At 47.3% G+C, this 14808-nt stretch overlaps 1 protein-coding gene across 3 annotated transcripts in view; it reads left to right on the top strand.

The window, feature by feature from the left end:
- The window catches only part of ZBTB16 (zinc finger and BTB domain containing 16), a 182866-nt gene that overhangs the window by 45357 nt on the left and 122701 nt on the right, over positions 1 to 14808 (top strand). The gene's annotated exons all lie outside the window — the stretch shown is intronic.

Raw genomic sequence — 14808 nt, 5'->3', positions numbered from 1 at the left:
GAGCTAGTTAAACTTCTGTGTGGAAGACGGCAGCCCAGATGGTCTTTTGGTGTCTTCGATCGCAGAGATCCCTGGCCCTGACAACAGAGAGCTCGCAGAGCGGCTGAGTGAACAAAATATTTGTGGCTATCAGAACACGGCTCCCGGACCTCGGGGGCCCCCCGAACTGGAACACCGATCATCTCCAGCATCTTAGGAATCTTTTTTTCTGGTCCTTCTCCTTTTTAGAAAAAAGCCCAATGTGAATCCACCAGGCAGTTTCTGTGCTTACAGAAGCAGTCATAGACTCTGAGTTTTCGAGGGGGATTGGTGTCCATGTGCTTGTTCGTGGGTCTCTCCTTAGTCTTAGCTGTCTGCTTCCTTGTTCTGGAACAACTCACTGTCTTGAACATCCTGGTGAAATTTTGAGCTGGTCTCCTTCCTTCTCCCTCCTTCTCCCTCCCACTCAGCCCTCCCCGAGACACCTGAGCTCTTGGGAAATTGCCTGTAGGGGCTGAGGAGATGGGAGTGGTTAATGCCCCCCTCTCCTGGGCTGGCTCCCTTAAGGCTCCCTTATGGGATGGCAGCCTCTGAGCTCCGGGTTGGTACACGGGGTTGGTACACGGGGTTGGTACACGTCCCCTCTCTCGTTCTGTCCCCACCGTGGGCCTTTGGCATCCTGGTGTCACAGACGAGAAACCTCATTTGCACACAGAAGTTCAAAGGGGTTGGATAGTTAGCCCAGGCTTTTAAGTTGGATGGCTGGAAATCAAACCCACGTCTGTCTAATTGCTTAGCCTGTGCTCTTAATGGCTTCGTGGATTTTCCCTGTGGCTGTTGGAATAGACTGGCTTTGGTGCTGATGGGCAGACAAGGGCCCCTGGCCAGAATTGGCTTCACCAGACGATGGTTCTGCTTCTTTGGTAGGGTCAGTCTCATTTTGGGGCTGGGACTGGGGTGCATTTGTTGCCCTGACCCAAGTCTTCATGGATGAGGGACCGGGCCCTGTGGGAGGGGAGGCCCCAGGAGGAGTCAGGAGGCCGAAAGGGAGAGTATGGGGTGTGTCCGCAGTATGGGGATGTCTGTCTGTTTCTTCTAGTGGAACCCACTTTGGTCTTTTAGTAGCTTTCCATTTGCATGTGGCAGTCAGCTAAGGTACTTTGTCTCAGTGCTGAACTGGCCTTCTGGGAAGTCCTGGTTCCCTTGAAGCAAGATCTGGTCTGTGCTGAGGATGGTTGGTTCTTTAAGCTTTGAGGTACGACATCTTTGGCCTTGCCTGAAAATCTCTGCAGCTTTCCCTGGCGTTCCCGAGCCTCGGAGCCATGCCCCGCCGCTCGAGCCCTCATGCTGCTCACTCTTGCAGCGACCTAGAGGTTGATGGAGTTCCCCAAGGCCAGAGTTGGGAGCACAGAGAGGCCCAGATGTTTTGCATAGTTTTTTCCATTGCCCCGATCAGGAATGTGTTCCCTCAGGACGGGTTATGGCCTGGAAGTGAGCCTAATGTAAACATCCTAGCCGCAGCCAGTCCCCTTAATCGAATAGAAATGGTTTGGGGAGAAGCAGGCTTGAGGGTGGGGGAGGGAGGAAAGGAAAGGAGGGGGAGGGGAGAGATGGAGCCCTGGAATTTGGGCAGAAGGCTGTTCTGCCAGTGGGCTCCTGAGTGGATGCAGGGCAGGAGCTCGCTGTGTGGAGCTGGCCAGGGGCACATCCGGCTGGGTCTCTCAGGGGGCTTGGTTCTCGCAGGCAGCCTGGTTGGTGGAGGGAAAGCATGGGCTTCATGGTTGGGCTTCATGGTTGTGTGGCTGGGCAGAGCAGTGAGGGAAACTGAGGCATGTTAGAAGAGCCAGGACTGGGGGAGAAGGAGCTGGTGGGGGGGTCCTGTGAGGACTTGTGGAGGAAGCCTAGTAATTCAAGTACTTTAAAGACCTTCAGCATCATAATGGAAAACCGTACTGCTTTGAAACGCTATGTTCAGAGGGCACTAGACTCCCAGAGAAGGCTAGGAAGAATGTGGGAGAATGACATGTGTGTGTCTGCAGGGTGCCTAGACCTCTGGGTGGGGACCTTCAGCGACCCGGAGAGGCTGACCCTCTTCTCTGTGCCCCCTCTGCCCATTTTCCTCTCCTTCGAGGAGCTCAGACTTTCTGGGAGACTTGAGGTACTTCACCCAGACGCAAAGCTAGACAGTTGGGCGTAAAGTGAGTGGTGGTCTGCTGTAACCGGTGTGCAGAACCCCCCCAAAGCGCCGTAACCTGGGGTTCCCAGAGGGTAGTCATGCATTACTGATCTGACCTCTGGATAGTTTGGCATTTTTGTAGGGGAGTCTGGGCGCACTCCAGGCAAAGCCACCACAGCTGCCCTTGTCGGGCTTTCGTGTGAGCTCTTGTAAAAAGAGCTGCCCGAGATGCAAAGACTGACGTGCCGTTCTTGCTGCTGCAGGTTCTAGGAATAAGGGTCCGGCGTCAGGGGAGAGCACAGGAACAGGGAGGAGGCGGAAACCTTCCTATTATTCTCACACCTTGGAATCTTGGTGCTCCAGTGTGCCAAGGAGAGGGAAGATATAAACAATTTAGTTTGCCTTCGGGATACAGGATCTAATCTAAACATGATTAAGCTGATTTGATTTTATAGATTGGAATTTCTAAGTGATAGAAACTGATGAGGTTAATGTGAAATATTTACTTAATAAAAAGCCTCATTACCTGATGCTGAAGGGTAGGGGAAAAAAAAGGTTTTCGGCAACGCGTCTGATCTTTTGGAAATGAAGTTGGGTTAAAGTTTTCTTGGTAAAAACTGAATTCTGTGATCTTGTTTTTACACATGCTGTGCTTAAATATTAACACCAATTGAGCAAATTGCCTTTTAACTGCCTTTATTTGCTTTCATTAACAGTATAATTTAAAAGCTCAAGAATTTGCATGGAACCTGTTGTGCATGTTGTGGGGGGGAACTATTCATAAATTAATTAATCGTGAGAACATTATCTTTAAGGAAGGTCACGAAACACGAGCATGGTTTCTGAAAAGCAGTGACATGTTTGTATTGTTTCTTGGGGACTTGATGTACTTTTGGCTTAGAGATCTGAGAGAGAGAGAGAGAGAGAGTGTGTGTGTGTGTGTGTGTGTGTGTGTGTGTGTGTAATAACTTGGCTGGATGAAGAAAAATTTTAATGACTGGACATGTTTTAAGTTAAGTTGAGTGAACCTAATTACACTGTAGTTTCCAGAGAGCTGAAGGCAATACCATTGGTATTTAAGCACTAGTTTCAAAATTAAAACCAACCTGCGTAATTGGCTGTGCTCCTGAAATGGTTTATCTCTCCTCCGCTCCTTCTCTGAGCAACCCCTTTCTTTCTTGCCTCACCCCCCCCATGTACTTCCACACCAACAGGGAGGGAGCACAGCCGGCCAGTGCTGCTAACCACAGGACTGTCCTTCCAGTGAGCCACATTAAGTGCATTGTCCTTTCATGAAATTACTCTGAATATGTGAGAAGTTTCCAGAATGATTTCATTGACATCAGTTGCTTCCTTCTGTACAGACGTTTTTGTGGTTTGGAACCTCGGCCAAAGCAAACATTATGAATGAGATATAGAGACCACCGAGTCCCACGAAGGGCTGAGAATTCCTCTGGGAATTATTCTACACAAGCTATTCTGACACTTTTGTTTTGACAGAGTTTCAACCCAAGCTCTCCTGTCCCCTTCTCCCCGTGCTCTTGGTTTGTGATGGGTCGCCGTCCTAGTGAATCTAATCCAAAGTCTAGGTTTTCAAGGGTCCACAGATGCCAGGATGTTGAATTTATTCATCTCTGGAGTTTTTGTTGGCTACTGTAGATACACATTTTCCTCTTCCCTTTTTACCCTGACTCTGTTCTTTTTTGAGACTTCTAGACCCACTTCAGGAAAGAATGAACTTACTTCTTATGAGCACTTGTCAGATGTGTTTTCTTGGGTGCATGTGTGTAGAAATATACATTTTGAATAATGTCATATATATTTTTGAAAAGTTATATACAAAACCCAAAGTATATGGGGGAAAAGATGGATAAACTTGGCTACATCAAATATTTAAAACATTTTGCATGCTTTTCTATTGGGTTTTTGTCTCTTCCTTACACATATATTGATTCTTTTTAAAAAAGATTTACGTAGTTATTTGAGAGAGAGAGAGAGAGCGCAAAAGAGGGAGCTGGTGGGGGGCAGGCAGCAGCCAAAGGGAGAGGAAGAGAAAAACTCGAGCAGACTCCGTGCTGAGTGTGTAGCCTCCCATGGGGCTCAATCTCACAACCCTGAGATCAGGACCTGAGCTGACACTAGTGGTCGGACACTTAACCAGTTGCATCAACAAGATGCCCATGATTCTCTTTTTATCTGAGTCAGAAATATTAATCTTTTACCTCTTAAAGACAGAGCAAGTGTTATTGAAGATACAGAGAAAAGGGAGCCCTTGTGCCCTATCAGGGGGAATGCAAAGTCGTGCAACCATTGTGGAAAACAGTGTGGAGGTGCCTCAGAAAACTAAAAATAGAGCTACACTATGACCCAGTAATTCCACTATGAGTTCTTTACCCAAAGCGAATGGAAACACTAATTGGAAGAGATTAAATACATGCCTGTGTTTATCGCAACATTATTTACAATAGTCAAGATATGGAAGCAGCCCTAGTGTCCATCCATAGATGAAGGGATAAGGAGGATGTGGGATATGGACATATATGCAACACAGTATTATTTGGCTGCAGAAGAGAATGAAATCTTGCCATTTGCAGCAACACGGATGGACCTCGAAGGCATAGAGCTGAAATGGTTGAGACAGAGAAAGATCAGTATCCTATGATTTCTTTCACTCATACGCGGAATTTGAGAAATGAACAAAGAAAAAGACAAAACAAAAACAAAAAACTGGACTCTTAACTCTAGAGAACAGGCTGGTGGTTGCCAGAGGGCAGGTGGGTAGGGAGATGGGTGAAATGCATGAAGGGGCTTATATGAGTACAGAAAGCGGTTTTTGCCTGGGGTGGCTCAGTCAGTTAAAGGTCCAGCTCTTGGTTTTGGCTCAGGCCCTGATTGTTTGTGAGATCGAGCCCGGAGTGGGGCTTCACATGGAATCTGTTTGAGATTCTCTTCCTCTCTTCCTGCTCGTGCTTGCATGTCCTCTCTCAAATAAATAAATACAATCTTTAAAAAAATTATATACTTACAGTGATGAGCACTGAGAAATGTTTAGATTTGTTAAATCATTATATTATACACCTGAAACTGATATAACATTGTTAATTATACTTGCATTAAATGCATTAAATTAAAAGGTTTCAAGAAAAAAATGCAGATAAAAAATCCTTTATCTGTTGAATGCATAGCAGATATTTTCCCGAGTTGATCGTTTGTGCTCTAGTTCCAACTGTGGTTCCTTTTTATCATATAATGTCTTAATAATGTATTTAATTTGAAGAGGTCACCATGATATCTGTAGAATGGATAATATAAAACCTTTAGTGGTCCCATTTTAGAATTTGCATTTGGGGGGAGTATCCAGGTATTGAGAGAGAGAGAGCGCTGAGTGTGATAGAAGAAGATGGGCAAGAAGTGAGGAGAGAATGAGTTATGTTAAAAGGTTGATTTTTTTCCCTGTCAGGAAGTCCTCCAAGGACCCCTTCTCTCTAAGGCGACCATTGTTCTCATGCTTTTAGCACATACTTGTAGCACAAGGATTTCCCTATTCTGAAGACACTCGTCTTAAGAGTTCTCTGCCTGTAGAAGGCAGCCTCTCAGCCCACCCTTCCTACTCGTCCTACCCAGTCTTTAAGACTTGCTTGCAATGAAAACTCTAAAACTTATCTCTGTTTCCATATCCTTCATTGCTACCTCTCAGAGTAGCAATGGGCACAAATTCTTTTCTGACTTAGGGCACAAATTGCTCACCCTACTTCTTAGCATGTTGCTTGAGAACTGAGCTCTTGTCATTTTGTTTCGCTTGTCTTTGAATTCTGCACCGTCTTGGAGCAGTGCATGTGTAACTTACCAACAGGTAATTTACCACCCAGATCAATTCTCCTCTGTTCCCCCCCCACCCCCTCACACCCTTCTGAGACTGGTCCATCCTTCAAAAGGGGTGTTCGACATTCGGGGCCTTGAGGTCCAACGTGGTGTGTGTTGTGCATAAATCTGGTTGAGGTATTGACTTGCTTGTTGGTTGGGGTTTGGGGAAGATGAAAAGGAAGAAAACCAAGGAAGAAGGAATTCCAGAGTTCCTAGCATTGATCTCCAGATATTCCTGATCGAAAGTGCATCTCATCCTGTCCTTTTCCCAGCCAGAGGTGAGTTCATAGCAGCTTATTCAACAGCTGTTTATTGAGTATCTGACAAAATGTTTTGCTTTGAGTGAGATGATATGGGACAAATAGTCATGGTCTTTGCCCTTGTGAAGTGTTCCCTAGTTTGGGATTTGTTCAGGAAAGGAGGTTAAAAAAATACATACATTCTGTAAATGATCCTTTGGCGTTCCCCTTCCTTCTATTTTGATCTCTCATCCTCTATTCCCTCTTCCTAAATGCAGCTGGCTGGGATTTTCTGTTTTCCAAGCCACATCTTTTGAGGTGTTAGGGGCAAGCATAGCCTTTAGTCATCTAGAGTTGGTCTTTCCACCAAAACCTGGCCTTCATTCTTGTGTTTATGGATTTATTTGTTCAGTTAGTCATTCAACAAAAAGTTGTTGAATCGATATTGGCTAGATTAGTCGGTTTTTAAGTACAGGAGGCGGCCAAGTTCCTACCTTTTCTCTGTTTTTTTTTTCCCCTCTTAATTAATTTTTTTTATTTGACAGAAAGAGAGAGACAGACAGACAGCACAAGCACAGGGGAGTGGGCGAGGGAGAAGCAGATTCCCCACTGAGCAGGGAGCGTGCCGCGGGCTTGATCTCAGGACCCTGGGATCATGACCCGGGGTGAAGGTAGATACTTAACGACTGGGCCACCCAAGTGTCTCTCCTTCCTTTTTTTCTGAAGCTGATATACTAGTAGAAGAGATCCTGGGGAGGAAGTTGTTACTGAAAAAGTCATTCCACGGGCTCTTAGAACCTCCAGGTGGTGGTTCAGTACACAGTGCTATTTCTATTTCCATGACATATTTTCAGGAAATAAGTAGAAATACTACAGTTCTTCCCTTAAGCATCTAGAATAACATGGCAGTCTAATTGGAGATGATGTCTGGAGAATGTGTCCTTCACACTTGGCACGGTGTCTGCCACAAAGTAGGGGACCAGTGACTGTGTGTCGAAAGGCAGAATAAGGGATAGAGACTTGAAGTAGGACATCAGTGGGAGAAGTTTCTTCAGAATGAGGGATGAGAGGGAAATCAGCCTGGGGAGGGACCCACAGGAGGCTTCAGTGTGTATGGGTGGTTTTTAATGTCCTGCTCTAGACCTCTGAATGTCTGAAATATTTGAAGAATTTCTCACTGTTCTCCCACCTGCTTGATCTGTGTGTTTGCTGCTGAACCCGAGCCTTAGTGCTCCAGAGAAAGCATCGTGAAGTGTCTGCAAAAGAAAAAAAAAAAGTTTGTTTCAGTTCTTACTGGAGTTCTTTCCTGGAATAGAACCTACGTTACATTTCAACACATGGGATGGAAGCTGGAGGGGAGATTAAGGTGTTTTCCCTAGAATGTTCCAGTCCTGAGCTGATTTTCAAAGAAGTCGTGCAGATCAGTATAGAGACAGAAGTCAAGATGTCAGGAGCATGGCTTTCCTCCCTGCTTCCTCGCTTCCTCCATTCTTTTCCTTCTTTTGTTGGTGGGCGGGTATGGGGGGGGTGGAGGTAGGAGAAGGTTGGGAAAGGGTACAAACCTGTAGGTCCTTTTAATTTTTCTACCCTCCCCTGAGTTGCTGAAGCTTTGTAGTCTGGGGAAGACCTTCTAGAGAAAGGAACCATTGCTTTTGTGTGTGGATATGACCAGAGCAGGGAGAGTGTCTGTCCTCTAGCACTGTTTAAAGTGTTTGGGGGTCTGTCTCCTCTCCAGAGGTCAAAGGTGAGACAGACCTTTGTTAGTGTTGTCCACCCCCCCTTTTTTTTTACTCCCTTGTTATCTCAACTTCCAAACATCAGCTTTGATGTCTATTGTTGGGACTTCAAGAGGACTCTTAGCACATTGGGCAGGTGTTGGTTTTAGTGAGAAGGCGAGAGTCTGCATTCTTCTAGGGGGAGAGACGTGGGTCCCACACATTCCTTCCCGAGCACTTCCCAGAGGAGGAGCTCATTCGAGGTGGGAGCAGGAGTCCTCAGGCCCACCAGCCGCAGGGCCCAGGGCTTGCTGAGGGCAGCTTGCCCTGGGGCCGTGGGTGTGAGGCAGGACTTTCTCCCCTGTCTGAAGGGATCTGTCTTCCTTCAGTGGCTGAAGAGAGGCTGTCTAACAGCCCCGTATTAAGGTTTCATTAATCAAAGACACTTCCACTGCCCCTTTACAGAAACACAACTGCTTTGGCTGTCCTCTGCTGACAGCCCACTAATTTATCTTTCGCGGGGAGAGGGAGGGGAGAAGGACAGAGAGGCGGGGTGTCCGCCTGCTGAGTGGAAGGGATTGCCACACCGGGTGCGCACGTGTGTTCGTGTGTTGACTTCCACATTTTTGTTCAGAGGGTTGGGCTGTAGGCCACCTCTGCTCCCTACCCTGTCCACTCATCAGGAGATTGGAGCCCTTGGAAACAGACACTGGAGATGGGTTTTCATGCTCTTTTTTTTTTTTTTTTCATTTTTTGCCAAGAAAATATTTACTTCTAACTCTCAGCCCTAAGTTTTGCTAAAATTGGTGACAGAAAAGTGCTGGAAGGAAGAAGTAGTGTGCTTAAGTCTGTTTAATGGGCATTCTAGGTGAAGCGTGTGTGTGTGCGTGCGCGCGCATGTTGCGGGGGAGGGGCAGTGATCGCGACATTAACATCTGGGAGCCACTGACCTGAAATGGTCCAGTCTTCTTTTTCAGCTTGATGGAACTCCTCATTCTCAGGTTGGAATCTGACCTTCGGAAACCCTCTGCTCGCAAGATGGATATTTGGGCATTTGGAAACCTCTCAGGGCCTCCTAAGTGGGTGATTGGGTATTGTGTGGTGTGTGTGTGTGCGTGCGTGCGTGTGCGTCTGTTTCAAAGCCGGGTCTCTAAGGAAGAGGAGGCTTGAACTCACTTAATTCGTCAAATATTTACCGAATTTTACTGAATACTGACTAGGTAGGTTTGGCTCTTTTGGAGACAATGGTGAACCCTAATCCATTTCTTAGCTCTTAACTTGGGGTTCGAACTAGTACTCAAATGGCTGTCATAAAAGTTAGAATAAAGCCTGTTGCCTCCAACTATTAGAAAATGCACCAGAAGCTTCAGGAAGGGCGTGAGCACATCTGACTTCTTACTATATGCCAGACAACAGATGTACGGGAATCCAAAGGTGTGGTTCTTGTCCCCAAGAATCCTGTAAGCTCTTGGGGGACAAAATGCACAACACATTCTAGTATAATAAAAGTGGTCATAAAATGAAGCACCAGGGGTAGAGGGAAAGGAGGCTTTGGGCGGGGCCGTCGACAAGATTGCCGGGAAGGTGACATCTGAGTAGGATTTTGAAAGATTTTGAAAGGGGAAGATCACTGGTGAGACCATCCAGGTCAAAGAAGATGGCCTGTACGAAGGCGCCGGGGAGGAAGGAGCAGAGGACCGTCAGCTATTTGGTTTCCCTGGAGCTCGAGATATGTAAAGAAGCAGGTAGTGGTGTTGGTCGGGGGCAATGTTGAGCCTATTTTGAAGGTCTTGCTTGCTCAGCAAAGAGACGTGCATTTCATTTTGTAAGATGCTGAAAGATTTTTATCAGGGGAGTGAAATAACAGGAAGTGTGTTTTAGAAAGCGCATTCTGAGGAGTGCCTGGCAGCTTTAGTCGGAGGAACGTGTGACTGTTGATCTTGGGATTGTGAGTTCGAGTCCCACATTGGGTATAGAGGGGATTTAAATTAAAAAAAAAAAAAAAGAAGAACCTAGATCACTCTGAGTGTGCCACTGAGGGCGGAGAGGTGGGACTTAGCCTGGAGTCAGGACAACACTTCTGGAGCCTGAAGACGCCAGGCAGGCTGAATCATGGCGGCGGGGGTCATGGTGGGGGGCGGGGATGCCATGGGAAGGAGGTGGAGCGGGAGGGGCAGACTTGTAGGGATGCCGTGAATGGGTCTCCCTGATGGGGTGGGAGGGTTACAAAGAAAGAGCTGAGACAGTCCTGAGCTTTTACTTTGGTAAATGGCCAAATACTGGGAATATTAAAGAAGTTCAGGGGAAGCGTAATTGTTTATATTTTGAACATGCTGTTGGAGGAGATCTCAGAAAAACTAGAAGAGGTAGTCTGTATGTTTGCAATGGGTCTTGCAGGGAAGATTTTTTTTTTTTAAAGATTTTATTTATTTTATTTGACAGACAGAGATCACAAGTAGGCAGAGAGGCAGGCAGAGAGAGAGAGAGAGAGGAGGAAGCAGGCTCCCCGCTAAGCAGAGAGCCCAATGTGGGACTCGATCCCAGGACCCTGAGATCATGACCTGAGCCGAAGGCAGCGGCTTAACCCACTGAGCCACCCAGGTGCCCCAGGGAAGATGTTTTGATAAGAAGGTCTGTATACTAACTCAGCTGTGTTCATTGACTTTTGATGATATTTTCGGGTGTCTAGGAATCAGAAGCGTCTTAATTCCGTGGCAGAAAGCGGTATTTTTGGCGTCCCCTGAATAATGAGAAATGTTTTCATCAAAGACCTTTATTCTTGTGTGTGCTGACATCTGGAGAGCAGAGATAGATATTTTCCTTGGGTCTGGGTTCCCGAGCCATGAGCTCTTCGCTCGCTCCTAATTAATCCTTTGTAGTTGGTGACTGATGAAATCATGGCTCTCTGAAATTTTTATCCTCGGTTGCATAGACACAACTGACTTTATCACAGGACCCCAGGTGTGTGTCTGAAACTAGTGTGTTGAATCTAATGCATATTGATTGCTTTCTAAAATCTACAGGATCTGGGGGAAACAGACTAGAGTTTGTGGGGGGGAGAATTTTTATTTTTATTTTTGTAGTCTTGACCGATTCTTGACCGTATGCCAGGGTATGTTAGAATTTGGAGAACGCAGCTGTTATTGGACATGAGGAAGCCGAGGGCCCAGGAGATGAGGTGAGCAGAATCTAGGCCTCCTTCTTTGTGGCCCTTTCCTTCTCTCAGCCCTAGGAAAGCAGGTAGAAGAGAATCCATCTCAAGTGAAGGGTCAGGGAGACACTCTTTCTAGTTAGAGGTGGGGTATGTGTCTGGATGAGACAGAGTATTGTAGCTTTCGTGTTTTACTTATCTCAAAATAAGGAACCCTGTATTGGCGCCGCAGAGGCATGGGGATGTGGATATGGTTCAGATGGTGACTTGGAATTCAGGTGACATGCAGGTGACCTTTGTGACGAAGAATTCAGGGGGTGATATGTATGAGCGAGTGCGTGAGGAAGAGTGAGACTGTTTGTGTGTTCACTCTCTACCTTCCACCTTCCCCTCTGGGAACCCTGGACTCACCTGCAGGATTTCCTACAAGGACTCCCTGCTAAGGACCCACTCATTCTCTGTCCACGGCTCTGCTCAGTGGCACCCAGGCCCCTCTCCCCGTGACGCTCGAACAAGATAACCCCAAGAGGCGCTTGAGTTTGAGGTGTGGGACCACAGACGTTTACGGTTGGACGGTGTGGTAGAGGACTCTGGTCTCATCTGGATGGGTAGAAAGCTTCTGTTTGGGTCTCTGCGGTGAGGGGGCCTGTGGGTTTTAACAACAACCGGAACAGCAGCCCTCTTCTTGTGAACGCTTGTGTTGTGTCAGCCCTGTGTGAGGCACTTTAAAAGCCAGAGCTAATTTAATCCTCACATCAGGTTTGCGGTAAGTATCGAAAAATCTGAGTAGAGATAATAAACTGAAGCTCAGGGTGGCGTAGCACCTTGCCCGGGGTCACACAGCTGGATGGTGGCGGGGCTGGGGTCTGGCCTCTGACATGGCAGTGTTTCCCGCCATCATGGTAGGCTGCTGGTGAGGAGGGCTCTTGTGGAGGCCGGCTGTGTGCTGTGGATGCTGTGGAGCAAGAGGCACCTCGCTTCAGAGGAGGGATCTCTCAGAAGGCAAGTTGCAGTCTTCTCCGATGGTTGCAAGGAGGGCAGAGTCCTGTGGCCACAGTGGCAGGTCTGGTCTGGAGGCAGAGGGATGGCCTAGGCGGCTCCTGGGGCCCCTGCGGGAGGGGGTGTGTGGGAGCGGAAGTGGCCAGCCAGAGCCTTCCTCTACCTTCCCAGCCCATGAGGACCCCCTCTGGCCTGTTTCCGAGGTTCTCTCGGACCTGTGGAGGCAGAGCCAGCACTTCTGGGAGATGGGGATGGGGACAGGTGACAGGATGTGGGCACAGCCCCTCCCTTCCCCCTGGACTTGGCTTGGGCTCCCTCTAGCTTCCTCCGTCGTCCTTCCTTCGGCTGGCGTCTTTTCCCCAGTCTGCTCTGTATCTCACCCTTTAAAACCCAATTCTCTTCATACCTGTAAGTTGGTCTGATATGGAAGAAAGTTCCTCTTCTGATATGTTGCATTTTCCTCAGCTCCTCTTCCTTTTGCTACCAGCTCCTTACTCCTCCCTGGCAACCGTGGGTTTCAGTTCCCCCACTGCCTTCTCTGCATCGGTTTGGGCGCCATATTTGTTTGGTGGCAGGATTGTGTGAGGAACCAAGCCAGGGCCTTTGGTGATGTTGGTTGGAGTTGAGGTGAAGTGGAAGGAGGTGAACAAGAAAAATGAGAAAGGGAAGGGCTAACTCTAAGGACGCTAGGCTTCTTATTTCCTCCTTTACCTTCACCTCCAGATCTTATGCTCTTCAAATGTCCAAATCTTCAGGACCCTTCTTTCCCTTTTCTCTCCAAGATGGCACCTCCTTTGACAGGGCCTCGCCAGGGAGCCAGTTTCCCCAGTTTAATGGCTGGAAGAGAGACCAGAGGCCAATTCAGATCCTCTGAAATGCTGTTTGTCCGTGTTCAGAGAAACCTTAGACTGTACTGACTCTCATGGGCAAAATGTTTTTCAGATCCTACTTTCCTGGTTAGGAAGCTCTTCCACTGATGTGCTAGGAAATGTTTAACAACCGGGTCTCCTGATTTGTAGCATTTACTGGTTTGCATGATGTAAGTATGGTCAATTTCAGGCCGCTAAGGTGACGTCACTGAAGGCGAATTTGGAAGAGGTGCCCGCCGTGGTTGCGAGCTTGCCCCAGACCACCTCACCCACCCGTGAGGTGAGAAGGTTATTTCCTCAATGAATCAGAACATAAAATCCATGGCTCCATTCTTTGTCTTTGCCTTCCCCGAGTCTGGTTCTTGATTCTGGCTAGCACCATGGTGTACGTTGCTGCCATTCGCCGAATACTTATGTACATTATCTCATTTAATAATTTCAATAATCCCATGAAATAGGGATTATTATTATCCTCATTTTACCGATGAGAAAAGAGACACAGAAGTAAGTGCCTTGCTCAGGGTTACAGAGCTTTTAAATGGTAGAGCCCCAGTGTGAAGCCAGCGCTGGCTGATCCCAGATATCAAACCTTCACCCACTAAATTCCACTGCCAGTTTTACAGCATTTCATAGACCTCTCCAAACTGTGACTCCACTCCCAGGGGAGGGTCCTCTAGCATAACCTCAGGTCCTTTTGGAAACTCTTCCCTTTGGACTGTCTAGACAGATTCTCTGAGATGCGCGGCATCATGACCCTGTCTTAGGTCTGGTTACAAGGTACTGGCTTTCCTCTAAGACACTTTCTGAGCCCCAGGCCCACAGATTTCACTGAAGACTGAGATGGCTGCGTTCTTCATAGACACTGGGTTTGCCTGTTCCAAAAATGGTGATTTCTATAGCAACCATTTATTCTAGCAGATGTGTGCCTGGTATGGTTGGCAGAGGGTGGGATCAGAAATGGAAACGGCCTTTTATTCTTCACTTGCTGAATGTGTACCCTGTATGTGAGGCACATAAGAGAGGAAAAACATGGTATCCTTACAATCTCTGAAAATCTATGGTCCAGCAAAGAGGGAATTGCTACTTAAGTGCTTTTTTCTGGGGCTTGAGTTGGGCTCTGTTCTGGTTCTGGTTCTTTAAGGAGCGTTTTGTGGCGTGTATCTGTTGGTTCAATTCAATGGACAGTTGTCACTCTGGTTTCTGTAGAATGTAAACTTGTACCATTGGAGTGCGGCAGTTAAGTAAACACAGAGAAGGACACTGTCTTGGCTTTAAGGGCCTCAAAGCCCACGTTCATATATATTACTTAGGGCTCTCTTGGTTGTAGGTAAAAAAAACAAAAACAAAAACAAAACAAAAAAACCAAAAGCCCCTCAATCTGTGCTAGCTTAAGCCAAACAAGAGGATTTATCATTGTGATCTGGGAGTGTTTTGTGGAGCCCAAGGGCAGAGATACAACCCTACCTTTGAAGGCAGGTGAGTGGAACTGAGAACCAGCCGTCAGAAGCTCAAGCAGGATTCTCTTTCTTTTTCTCATTCTCACTTCAGGCCATGCACCCAGGTTCATATTTATCTCTCTGCATACCAGAGCAGGTCTAAAAATAACGACCCTGGGACTCCCTGGTTTATGTGTGGCAAGACCTACTCGGGTTTTCCCTGACCATATCCTCAGTTCTACAAGAGAGGGAATCTGTCTTATGTGGTTCAGACGGGCATCTGGCCTCGGCCAACCACTCACTCCAGGCTTTGTGGTGAGGGCTGTTGTCTTAGTTTGCTTGGGCCACTAGAGCAGAAACCACAGGCTGGGTGGCTTCAA

The sequence above is a fragment of the Mustela putorius genome, unplaced genomic scaffold (assembly GCF_011764305.1).
Source record: "Mustela putorius furo isolate JIRA1106 unplaced genomic scaffold, ASM1176430v1.1 tig00000460_pilon_pilon_pilon, whole genome shotgun sequence".
Lineage (NCBI taxonomy): Eukaryota > Metazoa > Chordata > Mammalia > Carnivora > Mustelidae > Mustela > Mustela putorius.
The sequence above is the reverse complement of the archived record's forward strand: the minus strand, read 5'-3'. Positions and strand labels throughout refer to the sequence as shown.